Raw genomic sequence first — 24,930 nt, forward strand, 5'->3', positions numbered from 1 at the left:
ATAGGGCTTGAGGAAATCCCACTGCTTTGTGGCCAGTTCCCATAAACACAAGTTGAACAATGGAACTCAGAGGCAGTAAAATTCATGAAACTGCAGAATTGAAAATATCTATCACTGAAAAATGTCTTGAGGAAAGTAAGAGAAAAGGATTGGTAAGCAAGGGAGAATGGCAGGAAAGGGATTTGAGGAGGTAGAAAGGACTCGCCATTAAGCACAAGAAAAGGGGCTGAACATTGCCAACATTGCAGTTGGCCAAAAAGGCTGTATGCATTTTTTCTGTATATATTCAAGAAAAGGGCATACACTTTTTTAGCCAACCAAACAGGTGGGCACTGGAAATCAATACTACAAAAGATATCACTTCGTATCAGTCAGAAGAGCCATCCTCATAAAGTGTAAACACCAGAAATGCAGGACAGGGCAAGGAGAAGAGGGAGCCCTGTGAGGCTTATAGTGGAAATGTATATTGCCAACGGCCATTCTGGAGAAGTGTATTGTGTTTACTAAAGCATCTAAAAAATGAGCTACAGAGCATAGGGCACTTGCACTCATGGGCGTATATCTTGGGAAAAACAAAAATCGAGAGGACACAGGCACCCCAATGTTTACTGCCTCTCTGTTTAAAAGATCCTCGACTAGGATATAAGTTAAATGTCTCTGGAGGGAAAAAAATGGATAGAGATGTGGTACTTATGTAGAGTGGAATATTACTCAGCCTGGAAATCAATGAAATATGGCCAGTTGTAACAACTCCGGAGGAGTTACGTATGATCATTCTAAGTGACATAATTCAAAAAGAAAAAGACACATATCATAAGATATCACGTAAAGGTGGAATCCAAAATGGCTACACATGAAATAAATTACAAAACAAAAACATAGGCAAATATGTAGAAAACACGCGTAAGGCTGCTAAACGGGAAAGGTGGGGAGGGGTGAGGCATCATCCAGGAGGTTGAAATTAGCAAAGATACCATTCCAAATACCAAACTGATAATCAACAAGGCCTACACGGTAGCTAAAAGAACTGCACTCAGCACACTCAAGTCACTGGAAAAGAATATCTATGACTGGTAAGAATCTGAAAAAGAATTTATTGATGTCTCTCTGTATGTGAATCAAGTGGATGTACAGCAGCAAGAAACAGAGCTTTGAAAATCAGCTGTAACCAATATAGTAATAAATTGAAAAAAATAAACGACAGAGAGACAGAGAAAACCTCTTACAACTTTTCCTCAGGGACGGTGATGCAACATGGATTGAACACATCTAGACCCACAGCAGGATGAGACATAAGGCTGGAAACTGTTCGTGCTAAGAGAAATGTGAGGTTGGGTGAGGAAATGCACACCTTTTAAAGTAATACTACCTGATACCCATTCAATGGGTCCCAAATCTGCAGGTTCAAGGAATCTTCCTACAGCTAAAACATGCATGGAAAACCCAGAGGACTGTACACCATGTGATCGGGAGATGTGTCTAAAATGCACCTCATTTATCCTCTCCTGGTGTTCCTGTTCATCATTCCAGCCACGTTACTTAGAATCTCCCCACTTAGAGAATCAGCACATTTAAATTTCTGTTTCACACATTTTGCAAATTGTGAGGAGGATGAACGGGAAGAGGGGGAACCAATGAGAGAATAGTTGTAGGGGTTTGGACGGGCACATGTCACTCTAATTTCCCATTAAGAATAAGAATTAAAAAAAGGCTCAGCCCGCCTCACCAGAGCCAAAATAGGGCCTGAAGCAATCCTGCGGCTTTGAGGCCAGCTCACAAAAGAGCAACTTAAAAAATGGAGCTCAGGGTCACTGCAATTCACAAACCTGCACAGTTATAAATGAAAACTAACGTCCAAAAATATGTTGAGGTAAGGCAAAGAAGAGGATCTAAATGCAAGACAGAATTGCAAGAAACAGATTTCAAGAGATAGATTGGACTCGACTTTAAAGCACATGAAAAGCGGCAGAATTTCGACAATGATGCAGTTGGCCCAAAAGGGAGTATGCGTTTTTTCCTGAATATATCCAGGAAAAAACGCATACGTACTTTATGGGCAACCAAACAAGCAAACAATGCAAATGTGCACAACAAAGAAGTCTCATTTCCCACCAATCAAAAGGGCCATCCGAAAAAATTGTAAAAGCCAGAAATGCAGGACAGGCCATGGAGAACAGGGAGCCTTTATACGCTGATGGACAGTGTGTGAACTGCCGAGAGCCACTCTGGAGAAGTGTATGGTGGTTCCTAAATCATCTAAAAAACAGAGCTACAGAGCATAGGGCACTTCCAATCACGGGAGTATATCTAGGGAAGTCTAAAAATCAACAAGACACAAGCACACCACAGTTTAGGGCTACTCTGTTTACAAGAACCTCAACTTCAGTACACCTTAAATATCCCAGGAAAGAGAACAATGGATAAAGAAAATGTGGTACTTATGTACAATGGAATATCTCTTCACCATGAAATCAATGTAATAAGGCTAGTAGAAGGATAAAGAGTGGATTTAGGTCCGATAATACTACTTGAAATAAGTCAAACAGAAAAAGAAACATATCATAAGATATCACTTATAGAGGGAGGATAAATATGGCTGCACAAAAAATGAATTACAAAACAGAACAGTGTCTCACATTTAGAAAACACACTTATGTCAGCTTAAGGGGAAAGGAGAGGTGGGGTGATGCATAAATCCAGAGTTTGAAATTAGCACAGATACCATTCAATAAACCAAATAGGTATTAGACAAGATCTACACCTTGCTCAATGAACTGGCCTCAACACACCCTATACACCACAGAGAAATATATCTGAGGAATAAGAATCTTAAAACCCATGTATTGATATATCTCCATAAGGGAATCAAGTGTGTGCAGAGCGGCACAAACACAGCAGTGAAAATGAGCTAAACCCCATTATAGAAATAAATTTTAAAACCAAAACGCAGAAACAATGAAAGAGAGAAAAATTCTTACAAAATTCGCTCAGGGGCTGTGATGCAACCTGGAATGACCACATATAAACCCACAGCTGGATAAGACATAAGGCTGGACACTTGGGGCTGAGAGGATGGGTGAGCTTTGGTGAGCAACTGCCGAAAGTTTAATGCAATACTTCATGCTACTCATTCCAAGGGTCCCAACACTCCAGGTTGAAGGGAATCTTCCTACAGCTAAACCATGCATGGGAAATCCAGCAGATGGTATACCATATGATCGGGAAAGGTTTCTAAACCACACCTCATTTTCCTCTCCTGGGGCTCCGGATCAACATTCCAGCCACTTTACTAACAACATCCCCACATGGAGAGTCAATGACTTTAAGTTCCGGTATCGCACAGCCTGCAGTTAGTGCGGAGGATGAATGGGAATAGGGGGAACCAGTGAGAAAATAGCTGTAGCGGTTTCAATGGCCACATGTCACTCTAATTTCACATAGGAAGAAGAATTAACCAAAGGCACAACAAGGCGCCCCAGAAGAAGAATAGGGCCTGAAGAAATCCTGTGGATATGAGGCAAGATCACAAAAATAAGAGCTGAAAAATGGAACTAAGGGCAACTGCAATTCAAAAACCTGCAGAGTTATAAAGGCCAACTATTTTCCAAAAGTATATTGAGGTAAGGCTATGAAGAGGCACTGACAGCAAGGCAGAATTGCAGGAAACCGATTTCAGGAGGTAGACAGGAATTGCATTGTAAACATATGAAAAGACTGAGAACATCCACAATCATGCACTTGGCCAAAAAGACCGTATGCGTTTTTACCTGAATATATTCAGGAAGAAACGCATACGCCCTTTTTGGCCAACCAAGCAAGCTTGCAAAGGAAATCTGCACTACAATGAAGTCTCACTGCCCCCCGGTCAAAAGGGCCATCTGAAAAAAGTGTAAAATCCAGAAAGGCAGGACAGGCCATGGAGAACTGGGAGCCTTGTTATGCTGATGGGTGGGATGTAAATTGCCAACAGCCACTCTGGAGAAGTGTATGGTGTTTCCTGAAACATCTAAAAAACAAAGCAACAGAGCCTAGGGCACTCCCACTTATGGTCCTATAGCTTAGGGAAATTAAACTCAAAAAGACACAGCCACCCCAAAGTTTGGGATGGCTCTGTTTACAGGAACCTCGTTTATGGTACAAGTTCAATATCGCAGAAAGCGAAAAATGGATAAAGAAGTTGTGGTACTTACGTACAATGCAATATCACACAGCAATGAAATCTATGTCATCAGGCCCGTAGCAGCATAATGAGTGGATTCAGCTACGATGATTCTAAGTGAAATAAGTCACACAGAAAAAGAAACATCATAAGATATCACTACTACACGGAATGTAAACTTGGCAACACAGGAACTGAATTACAAAACAGAACAGGGTCTCAAATGTAGAAAACCAACTTACGCTTGCTGAAGGGGAAAGGTGAGTTGGGGTGCTGCATAAAACCAGAGATTGAAATTAGCACAGATACCGTTCCATAAGTCAAATATGTAATAGACAAGAGCTACTCCTTGCTCAACGAAGTGGACACAACACCCCATATTAAACGCCTAAGAATATACATGACTAGTAAGAATCTTAAAACCTATGGGTTTATATGTCTCCGAAAGAGAATGAAGCATGCGTACAGCAGCAATAAGCACAGCAGTGATAGCATTGGTGAGGTTCGGTGAGCAAATGCAGACCCTTTGAAGTCATATTGCATGGTACCCATTCAATGGGTCTCAGCTCTCCAGGTTTAAGGGATTCTTCCTTCAACTAAAACATGCATGTGGAACCCAGAGTATGATCCACCGTGTGATCGGGAAACGTGTTCAAATGTGTCTCACTTTTTGTCCCCTGGTACTCGGGTGCAACATTCCAGACACTTTACTAACACTCTCCCCACTTGGAGAGTCAGTGCCTTTAACATCCTGTTTGGCCCAGTTTGCAATTTCTGCGGAAAATGAATAGGAATAGGAAGAACCAATGAGAGACTAGCTGGAGGTGTCTGGACGGGCAAATTTAACTCTCATTTCACACCAGGAAGAGGAATTAACCACAGGCTCAGCGTGCCATGCTGGAACCACACTAGGCCCTGAAGCAATCCTGCCGTGTTGCGGCCAGCTCACAAGAAAGCGAGTTGAAGAAAGGAGCACAGGGGCACTGTAATTCACAAAACTGCAGAGTTATAAATGACAGCTATCGTCCAAAAATATATTGAAGTAAGGCTGCCAAGAGGACTTGAAAGCGGGGCAGAATTGCACGAAACCGATTTCAGGAGGTAGACTGGAATTGCATGTAAAGCATAGGAAAAGAGGCAGAACGTCCACAATCATGCACTTGGCCAAAAAGGACGTATGCGTTTTTTCCTGAATATATTCAGGAAAAAACGCATAAGCCCTTTTTGGCCAACCAGGCAAGCTTGCAAAGGAAATCTGCACTACAATGAAGTCTCACTGCCCCCCAGTCAAAAGGGCCATCTGAAAAAAGTGTAAAATCCAGAAAGGCAGGACAGGCCATGGAGAACTGGGAGCCTTGTTATGCTGATGGGCGGGATGTAAATTGCCAACAGCCACTCTGGAGAAGTGTATGGTGTTTCCTGAAACATCTAAAAAACAAAGCAACAGAGCCTAGGGCACTTCCACTTATGGTCCTATAGTTTAGGGAAATTAAATTCAAAAAACACAGCCACCCCAAAGTTTGGGACGGCTCTGTTTACCAGAACCCCGTTTGCAGTACAAGTTCAATATCACAGAAAGCTAAAAATGGATAAAGAAGTTGTGGTACTTACGTACAATGCAATATCACTCAGCAATGAAATCTATGTCATCAGGCCTGTAGAAGCATAATGAGTGGATTCAGGTACGATGATTCTAAGTGAAATAAGTCACACAGAAAAAGAAACATCATAAGATATCTCTAATACACGGAATGTAAACTTGGCTACACAGGAACTGAATTACAAAACAGAACAGGGTCTCAAATGTAGAAAACCAACTTATGCTTGCTTATGGGGAAAGGTGAGTTGGGGTGCTGCATAAAACCACAGATTGAAATTAGCACAGATACCGTTCCATAAGCCAAATATGTAATAGACAAGAGCTACTCCTTGCTCAACGAAGTGGACTCAGCACCCCATATTAAACGCCTAAGAATATACCTGACTAGTAAGAATCTTAAAACCTATGGATTTATATGTCTCCGAAAGAGAATCAAGCGTGTGTACAGTGGCATAAATGCAGCAGTGATAGGATTGGTGAGGTTCGGTGAGCAAATGCAGACCCTGTGAAGTCATATTGCATGGTACCCATTCCATGGGTCTCAACTCTCCAGGTTTAAGGGATTCTTCCTTTAGCTACAACATGCATGTGGATCCCAGAGTATGATCCACCGTGTGATCGGGAAACGTGTTCAAATGTGTCTCAGTTTTCGTCCCCTGGTACTCGGGTGCAACATTCCAGACGCTTTACTAACACTCTCCCCACTTGGAGAGTCAGCGCCTTTAACCTCCTGTTTGGCCCAGTTTGCAATTTCTGCGGAAAATGAACAGAAATAGGGAGAACCAAGGAGAGACTACCTGGAGGTGTCTGGACGGGCAAATTTAACTCTCATTTCCCACCAGGAAGAGGAATTAACCAAAGGCTCAGCATGCCATGCCGGAACCACACTAGGGCCTCAAGGAATCCTGCGGTGTTGCGGCCAGCTCACAAGAAAGCGAGTTGAAGAAAGGAGCTCAGGGGCACTGTAATTCACAAACCTGCAGAGTTATAAATGACAGCTATCGTCGAAAAATATATTGAAGTAAGGCTCCCAAGAGGACTTGAAAGCGGGGCAGAATTGCACGAAACCGATTTCAGGAGGTAGACTGGAATTGCATGTAAAGCATAGGAAAAGAGGCAGAACGTCCACAATGATGCACTTGGCCAAAAAGTCCGTATGCGTTTTTTCCTGAATATATTCAGGAAAAAACGCATACGCCCTTTTTGGCCAACCAAGCAAGCTTGCAAAGGAAATCTGCACTAAAATGAAGTCTCACTGCCCCCCGGTCAAAAGGGCCATCTGAAAAAAGTGTAAAATCCAGAAAGGCAGGACAGGCCATGGAGAACTGGGAGCCTTGTTATGCTGATGGGCGGGATGAAAATTGCCAACAGCCACTCTGGAGAAGTGTATGGTGTTTCCTGAAACATCTAAAAAACAAAGCAACAGAGCCTACGGCACTTACAGTTATGGTCCTATAGCTTAGGGAAATTAAAATCAAAAAGAACCAGCCATCCCAAAGTTTGGGACGGCTCTGTTTACAAGAACCTCGTTTACGGTACAAGTTCAATATCACAGAAAGCGAAAAATGGATAAAGACTTTCTGGTACTTAAGTACAATGCAATGTCACTCAGCAATGAAATCTACGTCATCAGGCCCGTAGCATCATAATGAGTGGATTCAGGTATGATGATTCTAAGTGAAATAAGTCACACAGAAAAAGAAACATCATAAGATATCACTAATACACGGAATATAAACTTGGCTACACAGGAACTGAATTACAAAACAGAACAGGGTCACAAATGAAGAAAACCAACTTATGCTTGCTTAAGGGGAAAGGTGAGTTGGGGTGCTGCATAAAACCACAGATTGAAATTAGCACAGATACCGTTCCATAAGCCAAATATGTAATAGACAAGAGCTACTCCTTGCTCAACGAAGTGGACTCAACACCCCATATAAAACGCCTAAGAATATACCTGACTAGTAAGAATCTTAAGACTTATGGATTTTTATGTCTCCGAAAGAGAATCAAGCGAGTGTACAGCGGCATAAACGCAGCAGTGATAGGATTGGTGAGGTTCGGTGATCAAATGCAGACCCTTTAAAGTCATATCGCATGGTATCCATTCCATGGGACTCAACTCTCCAGGTTTAAGGGATTTTTCCTTCAGCTAAAACATGCATGTGGAACCCAGAGTATGATCCACCGTGTGATTGGGAAACGTGTTCAAATGTGTCTCAGTTTTCGTCCCCGGCTACTCGGGTGCAGCATTCCAGACGCTTTACTAACACTCTCCCCACTTGGAGAGTCAGGGCCTTTAACCTCCTGTTTGGCCCAGTTTGCAATATCTGCGTAAAATGAACAGGAATAGGGAGAACCAATGAGAGACTAGCTGGAGGTGTCTGGACGGGCAAATTTAACTCTCATTTCCCACCAGGAAGAGGAATTAACCAAAGGCTCAACATGCCCTGCCGGAACCACACTAGGGCCTGAAGCAATCCTGCGGTGTTGCAGCCAGCTCACAAGAAAGCGAGTTGAAGAAAGGAGCTCAGGGGCACTGTAAATCACAAAGCTGCAGAGTTATAAATGACAGCTATCGTCCAAAAATAAATTGAAGTAAGGCTGCCAAGAGGACTTGAAAGCGGGGCAGAATTGCACGAAACCGATTTCAGAAGGTAGACTGGAATTGCATGTAAAGCATAGGAAAAGAGGCAGAACGTCCACAATGATGCACTTGGCCAAAAAGGACGTATGCGTTTTTTCCTGAATATATTCAGGAAAAAACGCATACGCCATTTTTGGCCAACCAAGCAAGCTTGCAAAGGAAATCTGCACTACAATGAAGTCTCACTGCCCCCCGGACAAAAGGGCCATCTGAAAAAAGTGTAAAATCCAGAAAGGCAGGACAGGCCATGGAGAACTGGGAGCCTTGTTATGCTGATGGGCGGGTTGTAAATTGACAACAGCCACTCTGGAGAAGTGTATGGTGTTTCCTGAAACATCTAAAAAACAAAGGCACAGAGCCTAGGGCACTTCCTCTTATGGTCCTATAGCTTAGGGAAATTAAATTAAAAAAGACACCGCCACCCCAAAGTTTGGGACGGCTCTGTTTAAAAGAACCTCGTTTACAGTACAAGTTCAATAACACAGAAAGCGAAAAATGGATAAAGACGTTGTGGTACTTACGTACAATGCAATATCACTCAGCAATGAAATCTATGTCATCAGGCCCATAGCAGCATAATGAGTGGATTCAGGTACGATGATTCTAAGTGAAATAAGTCACACAGAAAAAGAAACATCATAAGATATCACTACTACACGGAATGTAAACTTGGCTACACAGGAACTGAATTACAAAACAGAACAGGGTCTCAAATGTAGAAAACCAACTTATGCTTGCTAAAGGGGAAAGGTGAGTTGGGGTGCTGCATAAAACCAGAGATTGAAATTAGCACAGATACCATTCCATAAGCCAAATATGTAATAGACAAGAGCTACTCCTTGCTCAACGAAGTGGACACAACACCCCATAATAAACGCCTAAGAATATACCTGACTAGTAAGAATCTTAAAACCTATGGATTTATATATCTCCGAAAGAGAATCAAGCGTGTGTACAGTGGCATAAACGCAGCAGTGATGGGATTGGTGAGGATCGGTGAGCAAATGCAGACCCTTTGAAGTCATATTGCATGGTACCCATTCCATGGGACTCAACTCTCCAGGTTTAAGGGATTCTTCCTTCAGGTAAAACATGCATGTGGAACCCAGAGTATGATCCACCGTGTGATCGGGAAACGTGTTCAAATGTGTCTCAGTTTTCGTCCCCGGCTACTCGGGTGCAGCATTCCAGACGCTTTACTAACAATCTCCCCACTTGGAGAGTCAGTGCCTTTAACCTCCTGTTTGGCCCAGTTTGCAATTTCTGCGTAAAATGAACAGGAATAGGGAGAACCAATGAGAGACTAGCTGGAGGTGTCTGGACGGGCAAATTTAACTCTCATTTCCCACCAGGAAGAGGAATTAACCAAAGGCTCAGCGTGCCATGCCAGAACCACACTAGGGCCTGAAGCAATCGTGCGGTGTTGCAGCCAGCTCACAAGAAAGCGAGTTGAAGAAAGGAGCTCAGGGGCACTGTAAATCACAAACCTGCACAGTTATAAATGACAGCTATCGTCCAAAAATAAATTGAAGTAAGGTTACCAAGAGGACTTGAAAGTGGAGCAGAATTGCAGGAAACCGATTTCAGGAGGTAGACTGAAATTGCATTTAAAGCATAGGAAAAGAGGCAGAATGTCCTCAATGATGCACTTGGCCAAAAAGGGCGTATGCCTTTTTCCTGAATATATTCAGGAAAAAACGCATACGCCCTTTTTGGCCAACCAAGCAAGCTTGCAAAGGAAATCTGAACTACAATGAAGTCTCACTGCCCCCTGGTCAAAAGGGCCATCTGAAAAAAGTGTAAAATCCAGAAAGGCAGGACTGGCCATGGAGAACTGGGAGCCTTGTTATGCTGATGGGCGGGATGTAAATTGCCAACAGCCACTCTGTAGAAGTGTATGGTGTTTCCTGAAACATCCAAAAAACAAAGCAACAGAGCCTAGGGCACTTCCACTTATGGTCCTATAGCTTAGGGAAATTAAAATCAAAAAGACACAGAAACCCCAATGTTTGGGATGGCTCTGTTTACAAGAACCTCATTTACTGTACAAGTTCAATATCACAGAAAGCAAAGAATGGATACAGACGTTGTGGTACTTACATACAATGCAATATCACTCAGCAATGAAATCTATGTCATCAGGCCCGTAGCAGCATAATGAGTGGATTCAGGTACGATGACTCTAAGTGAAATAAGTCACACAGAAAAAGAAACATCATAAGATATGACTAATACACGGAATGTAAACTTGGCTACACAGGAACTGAATTACAAAACAGAACAGGGTCTCAAATGTAGAAAACCAACTTATGCTTGCTTAAGGGGAAAGGTGAGTTGGGGTGCTACATAAAACCAGAGATTGAAATTAGCACAGATACTGTTCCATTAGCCAAATATGTAATAGACAAGAGCTACTCCTTGCTCAATGAAGTGGACTCAACACCCCATATTAAACGCCTAAGAATATACCTGACTAGTAAGAATCTTAAAACCTATGGATTTATATGTCTCCGAAAGAGAATCAAGCGTGTGTACAGCGGCATTAACGCAGCAGTGATAGGATTGGTGAGGTTCGGTGAGCAAATGCAGACCCTTTGAAGTCATATTGCATGGTACCCATTCCATGGGTCTCAACTCTCCAGGTTTAAGGGATTCTTCTTTCAGCTAAAACATGCATGTGGAACCCAGAGTATGATCCACCGTGTGATCGGGAAACGTGTTCAAATGTGTCTCAGTTTTCGCCCCTGGTACTCGGGTGCAACATTCCAGACGCTTTACTAACACTCTCCCCACTTGGAGAGTCAGTGCCTTTAACCTCCTGTTTGGCCCAGTTTGCAATTTCTGCGGAAGATGAACAGGAATAGGGAGAACCAATGAGAGACTAGCTGGAGGTGTCTGGACGGGCAAATTTAACTCTTATTTCCCACCAGGAAGAGGAATTAACCAAAGGCTCAGCGTGCCGTGCCGGAACCACACTAGGGCCTGAAGCAATCCTGCGGTGTTGCGGCCAGCTCACAAGACAGCGAGTTGAAGAAAGGAGCTCAGGGGCACTGTCATTCACAAAGTTGCAGAGTTATAAATGACAGCTATCGTCCAAAAATATATTGAAGTAAGGCTGCCAAGAGGACTTGAAAGCGGGGCAGAATTGCAGGAAACCGATTTCAGGAGGTAGACTGGAATTGCATGTAAAGCATAGGAAAAGAGGCAGAACGTCCACAATGATGCACTTGGCCAAAAAGGACGTATGCGTTTTTTCCTGAATATATTCAGGAAAAAACGCATACGCCATTTTTGGCCAACCAAGCAAGCTTGCAAAGGAAATCTGCACTACAATGAAGTCTCACTGCCCCCCGGACAAAAGGGCCATCTGAAAAAAGTGTAAAATCCAGAAAGGCAGGACAGGCCATGGAGAACTGGGAGCCTTGTTATGCTGATGGGCGGGTTGTAAATTGACAACAGCCACTCTGGAGAAGTGTATGGTGTTTCCTGAAACATCTGAAAAACAAAGGCACAGAGCCTAGGGCACTTCCTCTTATGGTCCTATATCTTAGGGAAATTAAATTCAAAAAGACACAGCCACCCCAAAGTTTGGGACGGCTCTGTTTAAAAGAACCTCGTTTACAGTACAAGTTCAATAACACAGAAAGCGAAAAATGGATAAAGACGTTGTGGTACTTACGTACAATGCAATATCACTCAGCAATGAAATCTATGTCATCAGGCCCATAGCAGCATAATGAGTGGATTCAGGTACGATGATTCTAAGTGAAATAAGTCACACAGAAAAAGAAACATCATAAGATATCACTACTACACGGAATGTAAACTTGGCTACACAGGAACTGAATTACAAAACAGAACAGGGTCTCAAAATGTAGAAAACCAACTTATGCTTGCTAAAGGGGAAAGGTGAGTTGGGGTGCTGCATAAAACCAGAGATTGAAATTAGCACAGATACCGTTCCATAAGCCAAATATGTAATAGACAAGAGCTACTCCTTGCTCAACGAAGTGGACACAACACCCCATATTAAACGCCTAAGAATATACCTGACTAGTAAGAATCTTAAAACCTATGGATTTATATATCTCCGAAAGAGAATCAAGCGTGTGTACAGTGGCATAAACGCAGCAGTGATGGGATTGGTGAGGATCGGTGAGCAAATGCAGACCCTTTGAAGTCATATTGCATGGTACCCATTCCATGGGACTCAACTCTCCAGGTTTAAGGGATTCTTCCTTCAGGTAAAACATGCATGTGGAACCCAGAGTATGATCCACCGTGTGATCGGGAAACGTGTTCAAATGTGTCTCAGTTTTCGTCCCCGGCTACTCGGGTGCAGCATTCCAGACGCTTTACTAACAATCTCCCCACTTGGAGAGTCAGTGCCTTTAACCTCCTGTTTGGCCCAGTTTGCAATTTCTGCGTAAAATGAACAGGAATAGGGAGAACCAATGAGAGACTAGCTGGAGGTGTCTGGACGGGCAAATTTAACTCTCATTTCCCACCAGGAAGAGGAATTAACCAAAGGCTCAGCGTGCCATGCCGGAACCACACTAGGGCCTGAAGCAATCGTGCGGTGTTGCAGCCAGCTCACAAGAAAGCGAGTTGAAGAAAGGAGCTCAGGGGCACTGTAAATCACAAACCTGCACAGTTATAAATGACAGCTATCGTCCAAAAATAAATTGAAGTAAGGTTACCAAGAGGACTTGAAAGTGGAGCAGAATTGCAGGAAACCGATTTCAGGAGGTAGACTGAAATTGCATTTAAAGCATAGGAAAAGAGGCAGAATGTCCTCAATGATGCACTTGGCCAAAAAGGGCGTATGCGTTTTTCCTGAATATATTCAGGAAAAAACGCATACGCCCTTTTTGGCCAACCAAGCAAGCTTGCAAAGGAAATCTGAACTACAATGAAGTCTCACTGCCCCCTGGTCAAAAGGGCCATCTGAAAAAAGTGTAAAATCCAGAAAGGCAGGACTGGCCATGGAGAACTGGGAGCCTTGTTATGCTGATGGGCGGGATGTAAATTGCCAACAGCCACTCTGTAGAAGTGTATGGTGTTTCCTGAAACATCCAAAAAACAAAGCAACAGAGCCTAGGGCACTTCCACTTATGGTCCTATAGCTTAGGGAAATTAAAATCAAAAAGACACAGAAACCCCAATGTTTGGGATGGCTCTGTTTACAAAAACCTCATTTACCGTACAAGTTCAATATCACAGAAAGCAAAGAATGGATACAGACGTTGTGGTACTTACATACAATGCAATATCACTCAGCAATGAAATCTATGTCATCAGGCCCGTAGCAGCATAATGAGTGGATTCAGGTACGATGACTCTAAGTGAAATAAGTCACACAGAAAAAGAAACATCATAAGATATGACTAATACACGGAATGTAAACTTGGCTACACAGGAACTGAATTACAAAACAGAACAGGGTCTCAAATGTAGAAAACCAACTTATGCTTGCTTAAGGGGAAAGGTGAGTTGGGGTGCTACATAAAACCAGAGATTGAAATTAGCACAGATACTGTTCCATTAGCCAAATATGTAATAGACAAGAGCTACTCCTTGCTCAATGAAGTGGACTCAACACCCCATATTAAACGCCTAAGAATATACCTGACTAGTAAGAATCTTAAAACCTATGGATTTATATGTCTCCGAAAGAGAATCAAGCATGTGTACAGCGGCATTAACGCAGCAGTGATAGGATTGGTGAGGTTCGGTGAGCAAATGCAGACCCTTTGAAGTCATATTGCATGGTACCCATTCCATGGGTCTCAACTCTCCAGGTTTAAGGGATTCTTCTTTCAGCTAAAACATGCATGTGGAACCCAGAGTATGATCCACCGTGTGATCGGGAAACGTGTTCAAATGTGTCTCAGTTTTCGCCCCTGGTACTCGGGTGCAACATTCCAGATGCTTTACTAACACTCTCCCCACTTGGAGAGTCAGTGCCTTTAACCTCCTGTTTGGCCCAGTTTGCAATTTCTGCGGAAGATGAACAGGAATAGGGAGAACCAATGAGAGACTAGCTGGAGGTGTCTGGACGGGCAAATTTAACTCTTATTTCCCACCAGGAAGAGGAATTAACCAAAGGCTCAGCGTGCCGTGCCGGAACCACACTAGGGCCTGAAGCAATCCTGCGGTGTTGCGGCCAGCTCACAAGACAGCGAGTTGAAGAAAGGAGCTCAGGGGCACTGTCATTCACAAAGTTGCAGAGTTATAAATGACAGCTATCGTCCAAAAATATATTGAAGTAAGGCTGCCAAGAGGACTTGAAAGCGGGGCAGAATTGCAGGAAACCGATTTCAGGAGGTAGACTGGAATTGCATGTAAAGCATAGGAAAAGAGGCAGAACGTCCACAATGATGCACTTGGCCAAAAAGTGCGTATGCGTTTTTTCCTGCATATATTCAGGAAAAAACGCATACGCCCTTTTTGGCCAAGGAAGCAAGCTTGCAAAGGAAATCTGCACTACAATGAAGTCTCACTGCCCCCAGGTCAAAAGGGCCATCTGAAAAAAGTGTAAAATCCAGAAAGGCAGGACAGGCCATGGAGAACTGGGAGCCTTGTTATGCTGATGGGCGGGATGTAAATTTCCAACAGCCACTCTGGAGAAATGTATGATGTTTCCTGAAACATCTACAAAACAAAGCAACAGAGCCTAGGGCACTTCCACTTATGGTCCTATAGCTTAGGGAAATTAAAATAAAAAGACACAGCCACCCCAAACTTTAGGCCGGCTCTGTTTACAAGCACCTCGTTTACGGTACAAGTTCAATATCACAGAAAGAGAAAAATGGATAAAGACGTTGTGGTACTTACGTACAATGCAATATCACTCAGCAATGAAAACTATGTCATCAGGCCCGTAGCAGCATAATGAGTGGATTCAGGTACGATGATTCTAAGTGAAATAAGTCACACAGAAAAAGAAACATCATAAATATCACTACTAGACGGAATGTAAACTTGGCTACACAGGAACTGAATTACAAAACAGAAAGGGTCTCAAATGTAGAAAACCAACTTATGCTTGCTTAAGGGGAAAGGTGAGTTGCGGTGCTGCATAAAACCAGAGATTGAAATTAGCACAGATACCATTCCACAAGCCAAATATGTAATAGACAAGAGCTACTCCTTGCTCAACGAAGAGGACTCAACACCCCATATTAAACGCGAAAGAATATACCTGACTAGTAAAAATCTTATAACCTATGGATTTATATGTCTCCGAAAGAGAATCAAGCATGTGTACAGCGGCATAAACGCAGCAGTGATAGGATTGGGGAGGTTCAGTGAGGAAACGCAGACCCTTTAAAATCATATTGCATGGTACCCGTTCCATGGGTCTCAACTCTCCAGGTTTAAGGGATTCTTCCTTCAGCTAAAACATGCATGTGGAACCCAGATTATGGTCCACCGTGTGATCAGGAAAGGTGTTCAAATGTGTCTCAGTTTTCGTCCCCTGGTACTCGGGTGCAACATTCCAGACGCTTTACTAACACTCTCCCCACTTGGAGAGTCAGTGCCTTTAACCTCCTGTTTGGCCCAGTTTGCAATTTCTGCGGAAGATGAACAGGAATAGGGAGAACCAATGAGAGACTAGCTGGAGGTGTCTGGACGGGCAAATTTAACTCTCATTCCCCACCAGGAAGAGGAATTAACCAAAGGCTCAGCGTGCCGTGCCGGAACCACACTAGGGCCTGAAGCAATCCTGTGGTGTTGCGGCCAGCTCACAAGGAAGCGAGTTGAAGAAAGGAGCTCAGGGGCACTGTAATTCACAAACCTGCAGAGTTATAAATGACAGCAATCGTCCAAAAATATATGGAAGTAAGGCTGCCATGAGGACTTGAAAGCGGGGCAGAATTGCAGGAAACCGATTTCAGGAGGTAGACTGGAATTGCATGTATACCATAGGAAAAGACGCAGAACGTCCACATTGATGCACTTGGCCAAAAAGGGCGTATGCGTTTTTTCCTGAATATATTCAGGAAAAAACGCATACGCCCTTTTTGGCCAACCAAGCAAGCTTGCAAAGAAATCTGCACTACAATGATGTCTCACTGTCCCCGGTCAAAAGGGCCATATGAAAAAAGTGTAAAATCCAGAAAGGCAGGAAGGCCATGGAGAACTGGGAGCCTTGTTATGCTGATGGGCGGGATGTAAATTGACAACAGCCACTCTGTAGAAGTGTATGGTGTTTCCTGAAACATCTAAAAAACAAAGCAACAGAGCCTAGGGCACTTCCACTTATGTTCCTATAGCTTAGGGAAATTAAAATCAAAAAGACACAGAAACCCCAAAGATTGGGACGGCTCGGTTTACAAGAACCTCGTTTACGGTTCAAGTTCAATATCGCAGAAAGCAAAAAATGGATAAAGAAGTTGTGGTACTTACGTACAATGCAATATCACTCAGCAATGAAATCTATGTCATCAGGCCCGTAGCAGCATAATGAGTGGATTCAGGTATGATGATTCTAAGTGAAATAAGTCACACAGAAAAAGAAACATCATAAGATATCACTACTACACGGAATGTAAACTTGGCTACACAGGAACTGAATTACAAAACAGAACAGTGTCTCAAATGTAGAAAACCAACTTATTCTTGCTTAAGGGGAAAGGTGAGTTGCGGTGCTGCATAAAACCAGAGATTGAAATTAGCACAGATACCGTTCCATAAGCTAAATATGTAATAGACAAGAGCTACTCCTTGCTCAACGAAGTGGACTCAACACCCCATATTAAACGCCTAAGAACATACCTGACTAGTAAGAATCTTAAAACCTATGGATTTATATGTCTCCGAAAGAGAATCAAGCGTGTGTACAGTGGCATAAACGCAGCAGTGATAGGATTGGTGAGGTTCGGTGAGCAAATGCAGACCCTTTGAAGTCATATTGCATGGTACCCCTTCCATGGGTCTCAACTCTCCAGGTTTAAGGGATTCTTCCTTCAGCTAAAACATGCATGTGGAACCCAGAGTATGATCCACCGTGTGATCGGGAAACGTGTTCAAATGTATCTCATTTTTCGTCCCCTGCTACTCGGTGCAACTTTCCAGACGCTTTACTAACACTCTCCCCACTTGGAGAGTCAGTGCCTTTAACCTCCTCTTTGGACCAGTTTGCAATTTCTGCGTAAGATGAACAGGAATAAGGAGAAGCAATGGGAGACTATCTGTAGGTGTCTGACGGGCTAATTTAACTCTCATTTCCCACCAGGAAGTCGAATGAACCAAAGGCTCTGCGTGCCGTGCTGGAACTAGATTAGGGCCTGAAGAGATCCTGCGGTTTTGCGGCCAGCTCACAGGAAAGCAAGTTGAAGAAAGGAGCTGAGGGGCACTGTAATTCACAAACCTGTGGAGTTATAAATGACAGCTATCATCCAAAATTATACTGAAGTAAGGCTGCGAAGAGGACTTGAATGCGGGGCAGAATTGCTGGAAACCGATTTCAGAAGGTACACGGGAGTCGCTCTTAAAGCATAGGAAAAGAGACAGAACTTGGAAAATAACGCACTTGGCAAAAATGGGCATATGTGTTTTATCCAGAGCTCTCATAACTGAGGGGAGGAGATTCCCAGCAGGCTCCAACTGCCACCTGAGGGCTCACATTGCCAAGGCAACGTGAGCAAGCCAGGCAGGAGTTACCTCACAGCAGAGGTCCCACCTCACAGAAGGGTGAGAAACCCCGCCAACATCAGACTCTCACCAGAGGGCCCACATCACCAAGGGGATGGGAACCAGGCAGGAGTGTCTTCACACCAGTAGGGCCACATCATCGAAAGGTGAGGTACTCAGCACATGTGTCCTCAAACCAGAGGACCCACATCACAAAGGGCCTCGGAGTGAGGCAGGCAGGAGTAGCCTCACAATACTGGGCCCATAGAATAAAAAAGTGAGGAATCCAGCAGTTGGAACCTCCCAGCAGGCGGCCCAGAGCACCGAGGCTATGGGATCCAGGCCACAGTGAACTCACAGAAGAGGGCCCATGTCACGAAACTGAGCAACCAAGCCATTGGGACTTCAGAGCAGGAGGCCCACATCCCCATGGGGATGGAAATCTGGTAGGAGTGTCCTCGCACCACTGAGAACGTATCAGAAAATTTTGGGCGACCAGCAGTTAGGGCCTGACGCCAGAGGACCCTCATCACCAAGGAAAGGAGGCTCCCAGCAGGTTCCAACTGCCACCAGAAGGCTGACGTCGCCAAGGCGATGTGTGCCAACCAGGCACGAATGACCTCACAGCAGAGGGCCCACCTCAGAAGTGTGACAAACCAAGTCACGATCAGACTCGCACCAGAGGATCCTATCACCAAATGGATTGGAACCAGGCAGGAGTGTCCTCACATGAGAAGGGCCACATCATCTAAAGGTGAGGAACCCAGAACATGTGGCTTCAAACCATAGGACACCCATCACCAAGGGGCTGGCAGTGAGGCAGGCAGGAGGAGCCTCATAACAGAGGGCCCAAAAATAAGAAAGGTGAGGAATCCAGCAGTTGGAACCTCCCAGCAGGCGGCCCAGACCACAGAGGCTAGGGGATCCAGGCCGGAGTGAACTAACACCAGACAGCCCACATCATGAAACTGTGAGCAACCCAGACATTGGGACCTCAGAGCAGAAGGCCCACATCCCTATGGTGATGGGAACATGACAGGAGTGTCCTGGCATCACTGGGCTCACATCAGAAAACGTGGGGTGCTCAGAAGTTAGGGCCTGACGCTAGAGGGCACTCATCACCGAGAGGAGGAGGCTCCCAGCAGGCTCCAGCTGCCACCAGAGGGCCAACGTCGCCAAGGCGATGTGTGCCAGCCCGGCAGGAGTGACCTCACAGCAGAGGGCCCACCTCACAGAAGGATGAGGAACACAGCCAGGATCAGACTCTCACCAGAGGGCCCACATCACCAAGGGGATGGGAACCGGGTAAGAGTGTCCCCACACCAGTGGGACAACATCATCGAAAGGTGAGGATCCCAGCACATGTAGCCTCAAACCACAGGAACCACATCACCAAGGGGTTCGGAATGAGGCTGGCAGGACCGGCCTCACAACACAGGGTCCATAGAATATAAAAGTTGAGGAATCCAGCAGTTGGAACCTCCCAGCAAGTGGCCCAGAGCACCGAGGCTATGGGATCCAGGCCGCAGTGAACTCACAGCAGAGGGCCCACATCATGAACCTGTGAGCAGCCCAGCCGTTGGGACCTCAGAACAGAAGGCCCACATCCCCATTGGGATGGGAACCTGGCAGGAGTGGCTTCACACCACTTAGCACATATCAGAAAATGTTAGGAGCCCAGCAGTTAGGGCCTGACGCCAGGGGGCCCTCATAACTGAGGGGAGGAGACTCCCAGCAGGTTCCAACTGCCAACAGAGGGCCCACGTCTACAAGGTGGCATGCGCCAGCCAGGCAGTAGTGACCTCACAGCAGAGGGCCTATCTCACAGAAGGGTGAGGAACCGAGGCAGGATGAGACTCTCGCCAGAGGGCCCACAACACCAAGGGGATGGGAACCAGTCAGGACTGTTCTCGCACCAGTGGGGCCACATCATCGAAAGGTGAGGAACCCAGCACATGTGGCCTCATATCAGAGGACATACATCACAAAGGGGATGGGAGTGAGGCAGGTAGGAGTAGCCTAAAAACAGAGGGCCCAAAGAATAAAAAAGGTGAGGAATCCAGCAGTTGGAACCTCCCAGCAGGTGGCCGAGAGCACAGAAGCTATGGGATTCAGGCAGGAGTGAACTAACACCAGAGAGCCCACATCATGAAACTGTGAGCAACCCAGGCGTTGGGACCTCAGAGCAGAAAGCCCACATCCCCATGGGGATGGGAACCTGACAGGAGTGTCCTGGCATCACTGGGCTCACATCAGAAAACGTGGGGAGCCCAGCAGTTAGAGCCTGATGCTAGAGGGCCATCATCACCGAGGGCAGGAGGCTCCCAGCAGGTTCCATGTGCCAACAGAGGGCCCACGTCACCAAGGTGATGTGTGCAAGTCAGGCAGGATTGACCTCACAGCAGAGGGCCTACCTCACAGAAGAGTGAGGAACCCAGCCAGGATAAGACTGTCACCAGAAGGCCCACATCACCAAGGGGATGGGAACCAGGCAGGAGTGTCCTCACACCAGTGGGGCCACATCATTGAAAGTTGCGGAACCCAGCACATGTGGCCTCAAACCAGAAGACCCACATCACGAAGGGGTTGCGAGTGAGGCAGGCAGGAGGAGCATCACAACACAGGACCCATAGAATACAAAAGATGAGGAATCGAGCAGCTGGAACCTCCCAGCAGGTGGCCAAGAGCACAGAGGCTATGGGATCCAGGCCACAGTGAACTAACACCAGAGAGCCCACATCATGAAATTGTGATCAACCCAGCCGTTGGAACCTCAGAGCAGAAGGCCCACATCCCCGTGGAGATGGGAACCTAAGAGGAGTGCCCGAGCATCACTGGGCTCACTAAGAAAAGTTGGGGAGCCCAGCAGTTAGGGCCTGACGTCAGAGGGCCCTCATCACAGAGGTGAGGAGGCTCCCAGCAGGGTCCAAGTGCCACCAGAGGGCTCATGTCAACAAGGCGAGGTGAGCAAGCCAGGCAAGAGTTACCTGATAGTAGAGGGCCCACCTCACAGATGGGTGAGGAACCCAGCCAGGATCAGACTCTCACCAGAGGGCCCACATCACAAAGGGGATGGGAACCGGTCAGGATTATCCTCACACCAGTGGGGCCTCATCATCTTAAGGTGAGGAACCCAGCACATGTGTCCTCAAACCAGAGGACCCACATCACCAAGGGCCTTGGAGTGAGGCAGGCAGGAGTAGCCTCACAACACAGGGCACATAATATAAAAAACGTGAGGATTCCAGCATTTAGACCTTCCAGCAGGCGGCCCAGAACACCGAGGCTATGGGATCCAGGCCACAGTGAACTCACAGCAGAGGGCCCACATCATAAAACTGTGAGCAACCCAGGCGTTGGGACCTCAGCGCAGAAGGCCCACATCCCCATGGGAATGGGAACCTGGCTGGAGTGTCCTCGCACCACTGGGCACACATCAGAAAATGTGGGGAGCCCACCATTTAGGGCCTGACGCAAGAGGGCCATCATCACCGAGAGGAGGAGGCACCCTGCATGCTCCAACTGCCACCAGAGGGCTCACGTCTCCAAGGTGACGTGTGCCAGCCAGGCAGGAGTGACCTCACAGCAGAGGGCCTACCTCACAGAACGTTGAGGAACCCAGCCAGGATTAGACTCTCGCCAGAGGGCCCACCTCACCAAGGGGATGGGAACCAGGCAGGAGTGTCCTCACACGAGTGGGGCCACATCTTCGAAAGGTGAGGAATGCAGCACATGTGGCCTCAAGCCATAGGACAGTCATCACCAAGGGGCTGGCAGTGAGGCAGGCAGGAGGAGCCTCATAACAGAGGGCCCAAAAATAAGAAAGGTGAGGAATCCAGCAGTTGGAACCTCCCAGCAGGCGGCCCAGACCACAGAGGCTAGGGGATCCAGGCCGGAGTGAACTAACACCAGACAGCCCACATCATGAAACTGTGAGCAACCCAGACATTGGGACCTCAGAGCAGAAGGCCCACATCCCCATGGTGATGAGAACATGACAGGAGTGTCCTGGCATCACTGGGCTCACATCAGAAAACGTGGGGTGCTCAGAAGTTAGGGCCTGACGCTAGAGGGCACTCATCACCGAGAGGAGGAGGCTCCCAGCAGGCTCCAGCTGCCACCAGAGGGCCAACGTCGCCAAGGCGATGTGTGCCAGCCCGGCAGGAGTGACCTCACAGCAGAGGGCCCACCTCACAGAAGGATGAGGAACACAGCCAGGATCAGACTCTCACCAGAGGGCCCACATCACCAAGGGGATGGGAACCGGGTAGGAATGTCCCCACACCAGTGGGACAACATCATCGAAAGGTGAGGATCCCAGCACATGTAGCCTCAAACCACAGGAACCACATCACCAAGGGGTTCGGAATGAGGCTGGCAGGACCGGCCTCACAACACAGGGTCCATAGAATATAAAAGTTGAGGAATCCAGCAGTTGGAACCTCCCAGCAAGTGGCCCAGAGCACCGAGGCTATGGGATCCAGGCCGCAGTGAACTCACAGCAGAGGGCCCACATCATGAACCTGTGAGCAGCCCAGCCGTTGGGACCTCAGAACAGAAGGCCCACATCCCCATTGGGATGGGAACCTGGCAGGAGTGGCTTCGCACCACTTAGCACATATCAGAAAATGTTAGGAGCCCAGCAGTTAGGGCCTGACGCCAGGGGGCCCTCATAACTGAGGGGAGGAGACTCCCAGCAGGTTCCAACTGCCAACAGAGGGCCCACGTCTACAAGGTGGCATGCGCCAGCCAGGCAGTAGTGACCTCACAGCAGAGGGCCTATCTCACAGAAGGGTGAGGAACCGAGGCAGGATGAGACTCTCGCCAGAGGGCCCACAACACCAAGGCGATGGGAACCAGGCAGGAGTCTCCTAAGACCATTGGTCCCACATCATCGAAAGGTGAGGAACGCAGCACATGTGGCCTCAAGCCATAGGACAGTCATCACCAAGGGGCTGGCAGTGAGGCAGGCAGGAGGAGCCTCACAACAGAGGGCACATAGAATAAAAAAGTTGAGGAATCCAGCAGTTGGAACCTCCCAGCAGGCGGCTCAGAGCACCGATGATAAGGGATCCTTGCCAGAGTGAACTCACAGCAGAGGGCCCACATCATGGTACTGTGAGCAAGCCAGCCGTTTTGACCTCAGAGCAGAAGGCCCATATCCCCATGGGGGTGGGAACCTGGCAAGAGTGTCCTCACTCACTTGGCGCACATCAGAAAATGTGGGGAGCCCAGCAGTTATGGCCTAAGGCAAGAGGGCCCTCATCACCGAGGGGAGGAGGATCCCAGCACACTCCAACTGCCACCAGAGGGCCCACGTCGCCAAGGTGATGTGTGCCAGACAGGCATGATTGACCTCACAGCAGAGGGCCCACCTCACAGAAGGGTGAGGAACCCAGCCAGGATCAGACTCTCACCTGAGGGCCCACATCAGCAAGGGGATGGGAACCAGTCAGGACTGTCTTCCCTCCAGTGGGGCCACATCATCGAAAGGTGCGGAACCCAGCACATGTGGCCTCAAATCAGAGGACACATATCACAAAGGGAATGGGAGTGAGGCAGGCAGGAGTAGCCTAAAAACAGAGGGCCCAAAGAATAAGAAAGGTGAGGAATCCAGCAGTTGGAACCTCCCAGCAGGCGGCCGAGAGCACAGATGCTATGGGATGCAGGCAGGAGTGAACTAACAGCAGAGAGCCCACATCATGAAACTGTGAGCAACCCAGGCGTTGGGACATCAGAGCAGAAGGCCCACATCCCAATGGGGATGTGAACCTGGCTGGAGTGTCCTCACACCACTGGGCGTACATCACAAAATGTGGGGAGCCCAGCAGTTAGGGCCTGACGCCAGAGGGCCCTCATCACTGAGGGGAGGAGGCTCCCAGCAGGCTCCAAGTGCCACCAGAGGGCTCATGTCCACAAGGCGAGGTGAGCAAGCCAGGCAGGAGTGACCTCACAGCAGACGGCCCACCTCACAGATGGGTGAGGAACCCAGCCAGGATCAGACTCTCAACAGAGGGCCCACATCACCAAGGGGATGTGAACCAGGCAGGAGTCTCCTAAGACCATTGGTCCCACATCATCGAAAGGTGAGGAACCCAGCACATGTGGCCTCAAACCAGACGACACACATCACGAAGGGGCTGGGAGTGAGGCAGGCAGGAGGATCCTCACAACAGAGGGCCCAAAAAATTAAAAAAGTGAGGAATCCGGCAGTTGGAACCTCCCAGCAGGCGGCCAAGAGCACAGAGGCTATGGGATCCAGGCCTCTGTGAACTAACACCAGAGAGCCCACATCACGAAAATGTGAACAACCCAGCCGTTGGGACCTCAGAGCACAAGGCCCACATCCCCATGGAGATGGGATCCTAAGAGGAGTGCCAAAGCATCACTGGGCTCACTAAGAAAAGTTGGTGAGCCCAGCAGTTATGCCCTGACGCAAGAGGGCCCTCATCACCGAGGGGAGGAGGCTCCCAGCAGGCTCCAAGTGCCACCAGAGGGCTCATGTCCACAAGGCGAGGTGAGCAAGCCAGGCAGGAGTGACCTCACAGCAGACGGCCCACCTCACAGATGGGTGAGGAACCCAGCCAGGAACAGACTCTCACCAGGGGGTCCACATAACCACGTGGATGAGAACCAGGCAGGAGTGTCCTCACACTAGTGGGGCCACATCATCGAAAGGTGAGGAACCCAGCAAAGGTGGCCACAAACCAGAGGACCCACATCACCAAGGGGTTGAGAGTGAGGTAGGTGTCTGGACGGGCATATTTAACACTCATTTCCCACCAGGAAGAGGAATTAACCAAAGGCTCAGCGTGCCCTGCCAGAAGCAGATTAGGGCCTGAAGCAGTCTTGCGGGTTTGCGGCCAGCTCACAAGAAAGCGA

The sequence above is a fragment of the Orcinus orca genome, chromosome 2, assembly GCF_937001465.1.
Source record: "Orcinus orca chromosome 2, mOrcOrc1.1, whole genome shotgun sequence".
In the NCBI taxonomy this organism is placed as follows: domain Eukaryota; kingdom Metazoa; phylum Chordata; class Mammalia; order Artiodactyla; family Delphinidae; genus Orcinus; species Orcinus orca.